The following is a 15,138-nucleotide window of genomic DNA, read 5'->3' on the forward strand; positions in this document are numbered from 1 at the left end:
AATTTCAAAATCTACAAAAGGGGGTAGGGCTTTTTTATATTTAGCTCCAAAGCTTTGGAATAGCCTTCCAGACTGTGTTCGGGGCTCAGACACAGTTTCCCAGTTTAAAAGTCGACTCAAGACGCATCTTTTTAATCTGGCATATGCGTAACTCATCCCATAACCTCATACTTCAGTACATCTATTCTGAATGGCAACTATGCTAATTCTCTCTATCTGTTCATTATTTTTTTACCTATCCCGAGGCATCGTGCCAGCTTCAGTAGACAAAGGCCGACCCTGCGAGGTTCCTGAGGCATCCAGAGAAGGACCAGCTCCAGCTGGATTGTGCTTTATGATGGTTGGAGCTACACATGCTGCCCCTGTGCTTCCAGTGATCCAGACCCCATCTGCCCTCTGCACCTGCTGACTTGTCCCTGTGCTGAACTGGAGTTCATGTTAATTTAAAGAATTTCTGTTATATTGAACTTTCAGCTGCATAACACACATGGTGTTATATCATCTCTAAATGTTATCGCCCAGATGAGGATGGGTTCCATGTTGAGTCTGGTTCCTCTCAAGGTTTCTTCCTATTGCCATCTCAGGGAGTTTTTCCTTGCCACTATCACCGTCACCCTTGGTTTCCTCATCAGAGACATTTCATTCATCATTCATTTATCTCATTATTATCTAAACACATTTTTTTTTTTATTGGAAAAAAATAATTATTTAATTTTTTTGAAGCTGCTTTGAGACAATGACCATTGTTAAAAGCACCATATAAATAAAATTAAATTAAAATTGAATTGAAATTGAAATTGAATGTAATATACTCCTCCCAGGGGATTTATACGATCTTTAACAAACTTGACCTATGAAGATGCAAAATTGTAGAGGGATTTTTGATTTCTCAAATGGGTCAGCCATGTCAATGCCTTAAACTTATGCTGAAAAGTGGTTAATAACCTTCTGTGTGCCATTATATTGAGTGACATCACGTTCAGAGACACGTTCAGTGACATCACATGGTTGGCGGCGATGGCGCAGAGTGGCTATAGTGCACATTACAACTACAGTATATTGTTGTTTTTGTTTTCCGGAACAACCTATTTACTACAGATTAAAAAAATAACATGTGCAGTCAGGTGATCAAAATAAATGTTGAAAACATTAAATGCTGCCAAATGGCACCTCAGATGTGTTAATTTCATTCCAGTAATGCCTGACCAATATATATAATTTTTTACACTTCCTTTTTATTTTTAAACAATCCTATAAATAACATTAACTGGTTTTAAATGTGTTGTTGGGAAAAGAAAAAAGTGAGGCAGAGAAATGAGCAAAATATGTAACATCGTTATGACTTGCTGAATAAATGTTATGACAGGACATTTTTGCTAACTTTCGATTTGATTTGCTATTCCAGTTTTTCCTGAGTGGTTTCATACTGCAAACAATTCAACTCACATAAGAACATTTCTGTAACTGACAAGGGTGTAGATTTGTTTTTAGAAAGATAAGGGCAAGTCAATGGCCTTTTTGTCTTTACCCACTGGTTTGTTGATTTGGCTTGAGGAAGGTGACACTCCTCCCAAGCTTTAGTGTGCAGGTTTGGTCATTATTATTTTTTAGCAGCCTGAAGCAGGTTCTCTTGTAAGAATATATTTATATAGTCCCAATTCTCCTGTTTTGTACTCCATCCATCCATAGTTTGGCCTTGAAAAAATGTCAGCCCACAGTAGTGTACGTTTAAGTAATTAACCAGATAATGTGTGCAGCTTGCTAAGATTTTGGCAAAGAGCTTGCAGCCTACCATGCCTCCTGTCTAGACTATAGTGACCCTACCAGTGGAATGTATGTACCACTTTAGTACAAATGACCAGTATAATAAGAAACCCCCTCACAACAACCCTATTGTAAATCAAAGCATGTATGCATAAGGGAGTAGTTGTTAAAAAAAGATAAACAATTCAAAATACAGCACTGATGCCCATTATCATTCCATTTTCTTCACTTGATATAACTTACAATCCTCTGGTTGTATAAGTGTTCACATCCAAAAACAACACTATGGGAACCTTGGGGAACATTGTTAAAGCACCCTTTTCTTTTAAAACAAGAAAAATCCTGTGTGTGAATATTTTTGTGCTTTCAACGTAACACAGATTTTGAATAGGATTTGGTTAACTGATCTGATAAGGCCGAACAATGGTGTACATACGACTGCCTAGTGCAGCCCAGAGAGTTCAAGCTGGGGGATTGTGATTTGCTGCTGCTTCTCAGTTCTAAATGTAAGTTCCTGGCCCAATGGTAAGGACATACACTGTCAAAGAACAATTGCCAGTGAACTATTGCCAACGATAACCAGGTAATAAGAAAAGTGCCGAGCTTTACCACCTACAGTAAAGCATTTTTATTTAAAAAAGTTTCAGCTCTTGCTACTGTCTCTCTTGAGCTTCTGGGTCTGATCTGATCCAACGAGCAGCTCTCACCCCCTTAAAACACCCCTTAAAGGTCTAATTCAGGGCTATGTTCTCTACAGAGTCCTAGCTAAATCACCTTGTCTGGCCTGAGATCGAGACTCCCTTATGTAACGCTTCAATTTAATAAAACCACTAGTTACTATGCTACGGGGTCATGAATCAAAATATGGGCTTGTAAACAGCACGTCCGGTATTGCACAACCGAGGCGGGTAAATATAAGACGCGACACAAAAACATTACTAAACCAGACCAAAGTGTATTTTACAAAACAAACCAATAACTTAACAAACAGGGTGCACCACAAACCAATATATACAAAATATATACAAATATAAACAGTAAGTGTGTCGTGTGCGGGTGTGTGTGTATGATAGTCCAGAGTCAATGATATTGTTGTGTGAGAAATGGTGTACGGGAGAGATGGCTCGGCCTCACCGGTATATGATGGTAAATCCGGGAGCTCGAGGAAACGGAATGAGATGGGTATTGTAGTGAGTCCAAGAGAAAGTAATCCACGGCAAACCACCGACAATCTCTCTGTCTCTATTCCACCTGCAGCGCGCTGTCTTCATCTCTCCATGCCGGGTTGCTTGCCGGTTCCGGCTTTATACCGGCACCCGTGACCCGACGGCGCTTCTGGGTTCTCTCGCGTTGCGATCGCGCATGCTCACGAGAGCTTAACCCTGTGACCAACACTGGTCTTTTGGGACTATTAAAACCAGATAGGGTATATTTCCGTGTGCAGGTGACTTAGCTCCTTAACCCTTTTCCTGCTATTTAAAATGCCTCTTTATGTGGCCGCGCTAGCTATGCAGAAAATCTCTTTGCCGGGGAGGAGAGTTAGCAAGTTCTTATCCCAACCAGTTCTTCCGAGTGAAAATGCGCTTCTTTCCTCCAGGTATTGTGATATCTGGCTTGTTGGGATTCAGGATGTTTTACTCGGTGTTTAAATCTGTTAAATCTGTGTCTGTCCAGTGATAAGTAGTTTGTATGAGCGGGTGTTGAGATTTTGGTAAGCCTTACTAGTGGTCTGCTAGGTTTAGGGTTTTCTGTTCTGTGTCGTTGACAAACGCTGCATGTTCTCATGTAGTGCCAGAGGTCTTTTCGCACCGTCGGCCACCATGCCACATCTAGCAACCTCAGCAGGGTTTTTAGTTGCCCCTGGTGTCCTCCCCTGGGATTGTCGTGGTAGAAATGGAGAAAGGTTTTAATTAATACCTGGGGAACCACCAGCTGGAACTTCTCTCCGCGTTTTACTGGTACCCGGCGATATAATGCCCCTTGATGATCTTCGAAGGAGACCTTCTGATCTAGTGCGCTTCTTGGGTGGGCCATAGAGAGCAGCTTTAAGATAGTAGTGTCCTTCTGTTGGGCTTGGATTATCTCCCTCAGGTCGCTGGGTAGGTCGACGGAAGCTTTAGTGTTCGTGATAGCTAGACATGGTTCGTCACCCCTTTTTAGTGACGGGGGCTCTTGTGAAATGGTATCTGGACCCAAATTTAAACAGTCCTCACAGTCTTTCTCTGCCCTGGAACCTCTCTTCACCAGCTGTTCCACAGTGTTCACAATTCCTCTTAGACATCCGGCCACTTTTGGGTTGATGTTCTGCAGGATTCGCCCCACTAGTTCTTCCTCGGAGATATCTGGCTTCCACTTTAGACAGAGGGCCCGGTAGTGATAGGCAAAGTCCCTCAGGCGTTGTCCCGGCTGCTGTACCCGAGACCTTAAGTTGACTTCAATTTCCGTGAGGTAGTCATCAGGTAAAAACACCGCCATGAATGCCTGTTTAAAAGACTTCCAATTCCTCACCTTGCTTTTCTCCGCCTTCCACCATCTCAGAGCAGGTCCTCATAGAACCGTGCCGACGCATCCTATCAGCTCTGGGCTGGTCAGTGGTCTGATCTCCAGATAATTCTCGGCTTGCTCAATGAAGTTGAACACATCAGCTGTCTCTGACACGTCGCCAAAGCCTGGAAACTCCACGCAGATGGATGGTCGAGCATAAAGAGAAGGAGAAGAGGGTGAGACTGCGGAGGTGGGCTGAGCAGAGGAGTGTACTGGAACACAAGGAGGAATGTCGTAGATATAATGACTGCTCGGGTGCTTTACCTTGGCTGTAGCTGTAGTGATTGAAGTGCTGGGGGAATGTTGATCCTGAGATTGTTGAGATGCAGGGGTGCAGGCCTGTAACCTGTGGCCGGTGGGCGTACTAGTGAGACGCAGTCTCTTTATCTGGTTTTCCCAGATGACGTCACATCGTAGAAAACAGTCAATGATGGCTCTCTCCATTTTCTCGAGAGCCTCCTGGCAGTAGCGCTTCAGCCCTTCCAAGCTCGCGTCCACTGTGTCACGAAGACTGATTTCTCGGTTGATACTGCTGTCTAAGGATTGTCTAAAATCCCGCTCTACTGAGCACACTTTATCTGTAAGCGCCACCATATCCCCCTTGCATTGATTTAGTTTGTTTTGTAGTGTGTGCACCCCATCAATATCAGTCACATGAGCAACAACATTATCATCATCATTGTCATCATCATGTCCATCAGATATATATAGAGAACTAATCAATGAAGCTATTCATTTTCAACTATAGGGTTACGGCATGTTAAAAATGCCTCATCCATATTATCCAGCACATAACTATTAACAGCAAAGTCGGCTTGGCTACCACTAGCATTAGCATTATTAGCGTCCATTTTGTTTAGCCACGCCACACAACACTGGAAAATACCCCAAAAATACCAATTCCCCGTACGGGCCACCACTATGTAACGCTTGGATTTATTAAAACCACTAGTTACTATGCTACGGGGTCGAGAATCAAAAAATGGGCTTGTAAACAGCACTTCTGGTATTGCGCAACCGAGGCGGGACAATATAAGACGCGACACAAAAACAATTACTAAACCAGACCAAAGTGTATTTTACAAAAGAAACCAATAACTTAACAAACAGAGTGCACCACAAACCAATATATACAAAATATATACAAATATAAACAGTGAGTGTGTCGTATGCGGGTGTGTGTGTGTGTGTATGATAGTCCAGAGTCAATGATATTGTTGTGTGTGAAATAGTGTACGGGAGAGATGGCTCGGCCTCCCCGGTATATGATGGTAAATCCGGGAGCTCGAGGAAACGGAATGAGATGGGTATTGTAGTGAGTCCAAGGGAAAGTAATCCACGGCAAACCACCGACAATCTCTCTGTCTCTATTCCACCTGCAGCGCGCTGTCTTCATTTCTCTGTGCCGGTTCGCTTGCCGGTTCCGGCTTTATACCGGCACCCGTGACCCGACGCCGCTTCCGGGTTCACTTGCGCTGCGATCGCGCATGATCGCGATCCCCTGTGACCAACACTGGTCTTTTGGGACAATTAAAACCAGATAGGGCATATTTCCGTGTGCAGGTGAGCAGCATTAGCTCCTTAACCCTTTTCCTGCTATTTAAAATGCCCCTTTATGTGGCCGCGCTACACTTACTGTAAGTGGTGGTTATTTGTAGCAGCCACTGTCATGCCATTGAAGCAGAGATGACCAGGATGCCAAACAGTGGTATCATAGGGGAGTGATAAATGGATGATGCTGTGGCTGGCAGCACATTTTGCCTTACTACCCTGCAGACATCGTCTAGCTATAAAAGGCCACCAAAACATTAGGCTGGTGAGTAGTTTAGTATGCAAGACACATGTTCTTTCTCTCTCTGCTGCTTCTGCAGACTCAGACAGCCCAGGAATTCATCTGCTGCCAAGTTGTCAGCCTAAAAGCTACCTCTGCCTCTCACCAACTGTCACTCCAGCCTCCTTGCCTTTAGGTTTCTACCCACAGCACCCACCGCTCTCCTGCCTTATGCTGCCACAGCCAATGACAGCCACTCTGAATCTGCATCCTCTGCACACCTCACTTGATCACAAAAATCCTCCATTTCCCTCCTCTTCACTGATCCCCACTTTTAATTTACTCAAAAAAACATTCCTTTTTCTGCACTTCTTACATTCTGACCTGTCCTGCCATCAGATTTTACAGCTGTAATTTCTAAAAGATTAATGCAATATGTTTGTTAAACCCAATAAATTAAAGATAAAAGTTTTCACTTTGATCACATAGCGATTGCTTGAGTGGAGTTATGCAGAGGAAAAACTGAAACAAACAAACAAACAAACAAAATCTTACTGTGCAAATACCCATGGACCTGTCTGTGTTAGACTACATTTTATAATCTAAATCCACCTTAAAGTTGATGGCAAAGTTGACTTTTGATTTAATCTGTCATGAAGGTATTTCCTGAGTTCTTTCATTCCGTGAACAATTCAATTGACTACTCCTTAATTTTTCATAAGAACAATTCTGTAAGTGACATGGGTGTAAATTTGTTTTTAAAAACATGAGGGCAAGGCATAGTAATTAATCAAATTAGAAACCAATCACCATAACAGTAAGATGCATTAAATGCCTTGTCACCCTTGGACTACGATTGTTGTAACCATTATCTGTTTCAAATAAAGTTTTTACAATTGATAAATAGCATGGAAATGTTAAATTGAATTTATTTAACTTTAACTTCAGTTTAACCTAATTCTGATAAACATAAGAAGTTAACCAACTTAAATTCAAATATACATTGCCTGATCAAACAAATATTAACATGCTCTAATATTTCCTTGGACCAAATTCCAGGGATCCATCCCCCAAGTTGGCAGCACAAGGGGATCCTAATAGCAGGCTATTCTAGTGTTAATGTTTTTAAAGTTATGCCTGATTGGTGTATATATCCCACATTTTACTCCTTAAAATTTGTCAAAATATACATTGTTAAAAGCATTATATAAATAAAAAAATTTTTAAAGTAATTTTTGTAAATGGCAACCTGTTCAAATCAAATTACATGTATCATGTACATGTAATATTTCTCAAAACACAATACTTATTTGCTGTGGTTTAAATAATTCTAAGTAATTTTAAGTAATTTTAAGTACAGTAGTTTAAAAACTTATTTATTCATTACGATGTGTCCTTGCAAATTTCCCAAAGTAACATGACAGATCTCACATGGCTTTAGTTTTTACTTGCAAAACCTGCTCTTCCCATTTGCAGATTAAACAAACTGATGCCACCTCAGGGTGTAGAACAGTCTACTGAGTATAAATACTGACCACAACAGCAATACCAACAGAACTGACACCAACATCTGCATGAGAGCTCATCCTTTAATTGATTAAATCTGGTAAGCAATGATACAATTTTTAATTTTCTTTACTAACATGACACAATGCTAGTTTTACCAAATTTTTAAAAAAATATATGTGTGAATTGTTATTTATTTACAGCACAGATCATGAGATTTATACAATTTCCCTTTGGGATTAATAAAGTACTCTTTCTATCTAACAGAAAGCCATTAGCCAAATACCCTTTATGACAGTCAGTATCATAATCTGACTGGCATATTTTATGACAGTGATGACTCCAGTGCAAATGTACGCTCTTCTAGAAATCTAGTAATTTGGGTCATTGTAAGAGACAGTGTATTAAAAAGTAACTATTTGTCTTTTATTTAATTTAAGATTTGTATTATTTTCAATTAACCACCTATATAATTAAAGTTAATTGCAAACAAATGTAACTGCAATAGTCTTATAAATAGAAAGTGTCTTATATGACCTTGTAATGCGGTTGCATTCAGTCATATCTGATTAATTGTTTTACTAGCCTGGGTGAGTGCAGGGAGTTGAGGAAACAAAAGTTTGCAAAGTCTTCTAGATGCTCCTGGAAGAGCTTCCACAATACTTTGCTTTTTACACAGGATGTAAGCCAGGAATCTAGTGGGACCTCCAGTGAGAGTTTTCTGTGCAAATTACTTCTGGAACAGCAATTTTTGAATGCTTGCAAAATAATGCATGAGATTAATTAGACAAAAATAAAATGTGTCTAACTTTTTATAGCACTAGATGTAGATGTTGATCCTAATTAAAGTAGCAATTAGTGTTAATCCTCTTAACTCCTAGCAAAGAAATAAAACCAACATGTGCTGGACCTATTCTTTTAGACAATCTATTAGGAAGCAGGTTAAACTGCAGTTATTCATTGGTAAATAGCGTGAGTACACACAAATAATACTACTTTAGTTTCTGTCCTAAAGGTTAAAGAAGGTTTATGTAAGGTTTGTGGTAAATTTTGATTACAAACTGGGAGACCTCTAACAAATACAAGATCATCCATAACATGAAAATGCAAAGCATTATGCCCAATATTGTGTAGATTCCCCTTGTGCCACCGGGGCAGCTCTTGCCCCTTGGGGCATGATCCTACAAGACCAATGAAGGTATGATGTTGTGTCTGGCACCAGGGCATTAGTGGTGGATCATTTGCATGCTGTAGGTTGCGGGGTGGGGCCTACATGTATCATGGTTCGTTTGTCCTGAGCATTACAGTACATAGATGTTCAGTCGGATTGAGATCTGCAACTTTTTAAACAACTTTGTTTAATTGAACTTTCCCCTTCTGCCTGCTAAGTCTTATGCATTAAGTGTTTTGATATCATTCTATCGTAAGAATTAACTTATGATCATTCACCAGTAAACTGGCACAGAATTAATAATCAATATTATTCAGTTCACCTTGAGTTGTGTTCATGTTGTGGCTTATCAGTGTTGTGGCTAAAGATATCAACAGAGAAAAAGGAACTCTCTGAACATAAAATAAACATTGTTAGTTCTTTTGCAAATGCAATATACCAGAGGAACAAATAATAGTAAAAGGGCAATCAATAAAATAAGTTTATGATTTTAAGTTTAAGTGTATTTATTTATTTAATATTTTCGTAACGTGTAAATTCTGAAATATTATTGAACAATTTGAATATATAAATAAAGATGTTTGAATATAGCTTTGTAAATATTGTGACTGCATATCTTGTGATCATTTTTAGATAGCCAGACGATAAGCCGTGCATTCCTGAAAGTGAAAGTGTTAACAATGATGACACAATGGTTCTAGCTAAATTCTAAATATTCAACACACATTTTTTAGATATTGCACAAAAAAAATGTCTGAATTAACTGCCTTACACATGTTTTTAAAATTTGTAAGGGCAGCTTGAAAAAACAACTTAATGCTGAAGAAAGATGGCTTCCAAGCAAGATGGCACTAAAAGTAGGAACTATCTGCATTTTTGTCATTTTATCTTCATTCAGATATTCATACACATATATTAATTAGTGCAACATGAGTGCTTTGAACTTGATTTTACTGCTAATAAACTGCAATTTCAAAGGGTCTTTGATTTAACTTTATTTTATGTGTAGCAAAAGACAGTGGATCAGGATCAAGGTCAACCAAGAGGGCCCCAAGCCAGCTTAAAGGTGAGTTTAAGTTAATAACACCTTAGTCATTATGGAACCAGTTAGCCTTTTCTATAAAGTCTTAGCATAGCTGCTATCAGACCCCTTAATCTGATTTACTATGTAAGTTAAATCTACTGATTTTTTTCTATTGTATTTCTTTTTTATTCATATTTATTTCTTATAAATAAGCTTTTACTTTTAAGATTACTGATGGCGGTGTAAGCATTTCACTGCATATCGTACTGTGTATGACTGTGTTTGTGACAAATAAAATTTGAAAATTTGAAATTTGATGCTTGCCCACACAGCCAAAAGTACACTAGCCTCCACCTAATTGCAGGTACTTATCAAACCCTGCTTCATTTCCTAACTGCCTTCAAACAAAGACAAAAAAAACACTCGGGTTACTTTGCTGTAACCCTGTTCCCTGAAAAACGGTAAGAAGATGCTGCATCAAAAAACGCTATGGGAACGCTATGGAAACGCTCCTCGCGTGACCGGTTGTTGAAGCATGTCTGTCAAACCCGGCAAAAATTTTGGCATATATAACTTCGGTCAGGAGACGTCATCCGATTAGGTGCACCTGGAAGTTATAAATAGGCATGAACCAGAAACCTCCTCAGGTCAATTTTGTCTGAAATGTTAATTTTGTCAGTGCGGCGAGGTTGGTATTCTCGTTCCCATTGCGTTTTCACGCATCTCGTTCACGCTTTTTCAGGGAACCATGTTACAGGAAAGTAACCTGAGACGTCCCCTTTCAAAAGCTACACTCGATACTACGTGAAAACGCTATGGGAATGAGAATACCAACTCTGCCGCACTGCAAGTGTCTGGACTCCCAGGGTTGTGTAGTGTGCGCACAGTCCCTCCAAGGAGTCTAGACATAATTCTGGGATGCTGACTCGAGGACCCCCAAGCCTGGCATCCAACTAAGAAATCTGACGCGTTTTGCGGAAATGGCAACCTGCCGCATGACACACTTGGGAAGACCTCTTGCCAGAGCAATTGATGAGGCAAACTTTTTGGTCAAATGAGCCCTAATCACTAGAGGCGAAGTGTGCCATACGCCTCGTAGGCTAGGGCACTAGCATCTCTCACCTGACTCGTCTAGTGGCGGCAGATGGGATGAAAACCTGCTCTGATTTGCGGTGGTGTGCTGTAAATTTTGAAGAGCATGAGCTGAACACAGTGAATAAAGTCTTACTGCTCCGAAGCTGTAACGGCGGAGGACAGAGGCTTCGAGAACAACTGCGGAAAATAGTTGGTTGAGAATGCAAAATAGCTTTAGCTATTGCCTATCCTTAGGAAAAGCCTAAGCACGCTGGAAAGGCTGATGAGGCCTTACAGTTGTCTATGTAATTCAGGATATGCATGCCCTGGAATCATAGAGCCAGGGCTGTCTCCACCCGCACTAGGATATGGCAGCCTCTTATCTGACCTAGAGTGGGACCCAGAGTCAAAGACAGCTTTGCCTGTATTACGGTCGAATCCCATGTGACACCCATGATATGTAAGATTAGACAGGGGTTAGATGTTTGGCATCCTGAAACGTGGCAGAAAGGAACCGAACACCTAACATTTCGCTGGAGACCGCTGCTCACCGAACACCAGTGCTCAGATCTCTCAGTAGGTCACCCTGTTATGCCTGCAAAATCATTGTGTGCCAAGAAGGGGGGGGAGGGCATCATTGAGGCCTCTCCTCCAACCACCCGACTACTTTGAGCGTTTGGGGGATTTATTTTTGATAGATTTTTTTTTTACGGTGAATCAAGGTGTACGCGTTCGACCGCGCGCGTTACCACCTCTAATAACAACTGATATCGTGCTTGAGAAGTGGACCGTAAAAGCTCATGAGAGAACCTCTCTCAAGAGAGCGAGAGAAAAGATAAATTCCATCTTGTGCGCTTCCGCCAGATATGCACACTGCATATAAAAACGGCGAGCCGAGCGCGAGGGACTTTAATAGTGAGAATATTGCAATACTTACCTGCTCCCTCAAGCCCGAGATAGCTTGCTTTCCCCCCAAACACTGAAAACAGAAAGCGTGGAGATCCCCCTTAGCGAGATATTCTTCTACACGGAGGGACGGACTCGTGTCTAACTCGAATGCCATCTTTCTGGTGAGTAATAAGACACTTTCTATCTTTGCTTTCTGTTTAAAAAAGTGCTTGCAGACACGCACACAACAAAGCAGTCCTTGAAGAAAAAAAGAGCTAAGGATGTTTCCAGTTCATGCCTATTTATAACCTCCAGGTGCACCTAATCGAATGACGTCACCTGGCAGAGGTTATATATGCCAAAATTTTTGCCGTGTTTGACACACATGCTTCGACAAGCAGTCACGCGAGGAGAGTTCCCATAGCGTTTTCACGCAGCATCGAGTGTAGCTTTTGAAAGGGAACATAGATTTTCAACAATTCCTTTATTAATCACAAAAAGTAAAGTCGAAAATTACTATATACTCTTTCTGAAAACAACTAAATGCAAATGTTTTGTTGCACCATTTATATAAATAGTGTTAAACGAAAAACATGTCTTTATTTTCAGATGTACTTCAATCATTTTTGAAAACACTGGGACTTGAAAAGTACTACCCAAACAAGCTGACTCTGAGGTCTTTACTAGAAATCAACAGTGCCACTGTGACTGGTGAAGAGATTGACTCACTGCAAGCAATACCATTGGCCTTTCTAAGAAAGTTACTGATGGTTAATTCGAAATCAAGATCTTTATTATCTGCACTTTGTGAAAAGGATGAGGCAGGTGATTTGTTTAGTGAAGAGGACAGTGATGGTAGCTTTAATCTTCTAGATCTTCACACTGCCCTCTTTTTCTGCGCAGATAGTTTTCTCCAGCAGGAAATGGCACTGAAAATGTCAATGTGCCAGTTTGCAGTACCATTTCTGTTACCTCAAGGAGTACATAATCAGTGTACTCTTTTGTTATGGGCACTTCGAAGTATCATGAAAGAATGGCGTCCACATTCAATGTCAGAATCTAAAGGGTTTCTTGAGGACAGTGTTGTTAATGCAGACATTCCCTTGATATCATTTGTGAGGCTAAGCAACTGCAGCTTGTCCAAGTCCCAGGTTTTAAACCAAGTGCTCAACAATTCAGAACAGCATCATGACTTCTTTTCTCACAGAGAAATGATTGGAGGATCTGGTCCCAAGATAATTGCTAACGGCCTGGTTGAAATATGCTGGAGTCTTCCATCCGGGAATAATAGCATTGATGTCTTTCCTGAAGCAGTGGCAATTGCTAATTTAAGAGGAGATGTTTGCACTTCTGAAACCCAATTCAGTTTCCTTACTCAGGTGTCAACAGCTGTCTTTGTGTTTCTGGACAGTGTCGAAGAAAATGAGCAAAGGCTATTTGCCTCTTTGCAAAGAATTAAGTCCAAGTTATTTCTTGTGGTCAACCCTCAAAAAAATATAAACCAGAATGTGAAGTCATCGATTGAAACAGCAATTGATACTCTGCAACTAGAAAGAGACCACATCATTAAGAAAGGCCAAAAAGTGAATTTGGCTACTTTTGCAAAGATGATCAATTCTGCCATTAAGAGTGTTATACTGAATAAAAGTCATGAATCATGTAGTATCAATTCCATGAAGGACATTGCTCAGGGTGTAGGTTTAGCTGTTGATGAAATTCAGAAAAAAGCCTGTGTATCAGCAGAAGCAGCTGCAGACCAAGTCGTAAAAACTATTGGAGTTCGTCAAATAACAGACTATAAAAAAACACAGCTGCCACTACAAGGTGAAAATTGGAAAAAACTGGCTAAAATAGAAAAAGAGCAATGTAGGTTAAGAAATTCAGGAAAACAAAGCTTAGAAGAGTATAAGATTCAACTTCAAAAAGAAAAAGATGACATCTGGAACAAACAAAGCCAGTACAAAATGACAAAAACAATGGAGCTTTACATAGATTCTTTGTTGAGTGTTGATGACACTGGGCGAGCTTTCTTTCTAAAATGGCTGGGACTAAAGATGGACATGCGATCACGCAAAAACATGTCAGTCCTTCGCCACAGATACAAAGAATGTGAACGAAAGAAAGACAAAGATGGTATAGCTCGATTAGACCAGGATCTTCTTGATTGCTCACTTGGCATAGAGCACTACATGAGGGAAATGGGACAAATCTATGAGTCTGCTTCATTTGGCTCAAACAAAACATCTGATAAAATTAACAGACTTCCTAATTTGGCTGCTAAAATGCTTTTATCTGGGTTTCCACTTGAACTACTAGATGGAGATGCATCAAATATCCCAGAGAAATGGGTGAGGGATGTTCTCATGGAGCTTCACAGGATGGTTGGCCAGAAGACCCGTTTGCTGGTTGTGACTGTGTTAGGGGTCCAGAGTACTGGTAAATCAACACTGCTCAACACTATGTTTGGAGTTCAGTTTGCAGTGGGCAGTGGACGATGCACACGTGGAGCATTCATGATTTTCCTTCCTGTGGATAAAGACTTGAAGGAGGAGTTACTCTGTGACTTTGTCCTTCTAATTGATACAGAGGGTTTGAAATCACCAGCACTGGCACAACTGGAAGACAGTTATGAGCATGACAATGAATTGGCCACATTTGTCATTGGTCTTAGTGATGTAACCATCATCAACATAGCAATGGAGAATTCCACAGAGATGAAGGACGTCTTGCAAATAGCAGTTCATGCTTTTCTGCGGATGAAGGAAATTGGTAAAAGAACAGTTTGTCATTTTGTTCACCAAAATGTTGCTGGTGTATCTGCATATAACAAAAACCTGACTGAGCGAAAACAACTCCTTGACCAACTAAATGAGATGACGGTAATTGCAGCTGATATGGAAAAGAAGCCAAAAATAAAACAATTCACTGATGTTTTGGATTATGATGTGAAAAAGAATAACTGGTATATGCCAGGCCTATGGCATGGCACACCACCAATGGCACCAGTTAATACAGGCTACAGTGTGGCTGTTCTTGAGTTTAAGAAAACCTTATTGGGAATCCTTAAAACACGAAAAGATGAACAACCCTCTCAGATTCCAGAGTTCCTGAAGTGGATGAGTAGCTTGTGGAGTGCGGTGAAGTACGAGAACTTCATCTTCAGTTTCAGAAACACTCTTGTGGCCCAGGCCTATGACAGCCTTTGCAAAGAGTTTTCAGATTGGGAGTGGTCTTTTAGGAGACACATTCAATCTTGGCTTACATCTGAAATAGTTCAAATATCTAACACTGAAAAACATGCCAGTAATGAGGTTGTTGAGCCACTTAAACAGAAAGCACAAATAGAGATTGTCTCTCAGAAAAAGATTATTGATGAAAAGTTAAATAACTACTACA

General features: G+C 40.5%; 1 pseudogene; it reads left to right on the plus strand.

The window, feature by feature from the left end:
* The first annotated feature begins 7,631 nt into the window (after window positions 1–7,631).
* On the plus strand, window positions 7,632–14,845 carry LOC128535435 (up-regulator of cell proliferation-like; annotated as a pseudogene).
* The last annotated feature ends 293 nt before the right edge of the window (window positions 14,846–15,138 follow it).

Source organism: Clarias gariepinus, chromosome 13 (assembly GCF_024256425.1).
Source record: "Clarias gariepinus isolate MV-2021 ecotype Netherlands chromosome 13, CGAR_prim_01v2, whole genome shotgun sequence".
Classification (NCBI taxonomy): Eukaryota; Metazoa; Chordata; class Actinopteri; order Siluriformes; family Clariidae; genus Clarias; species Clarias gariepinus.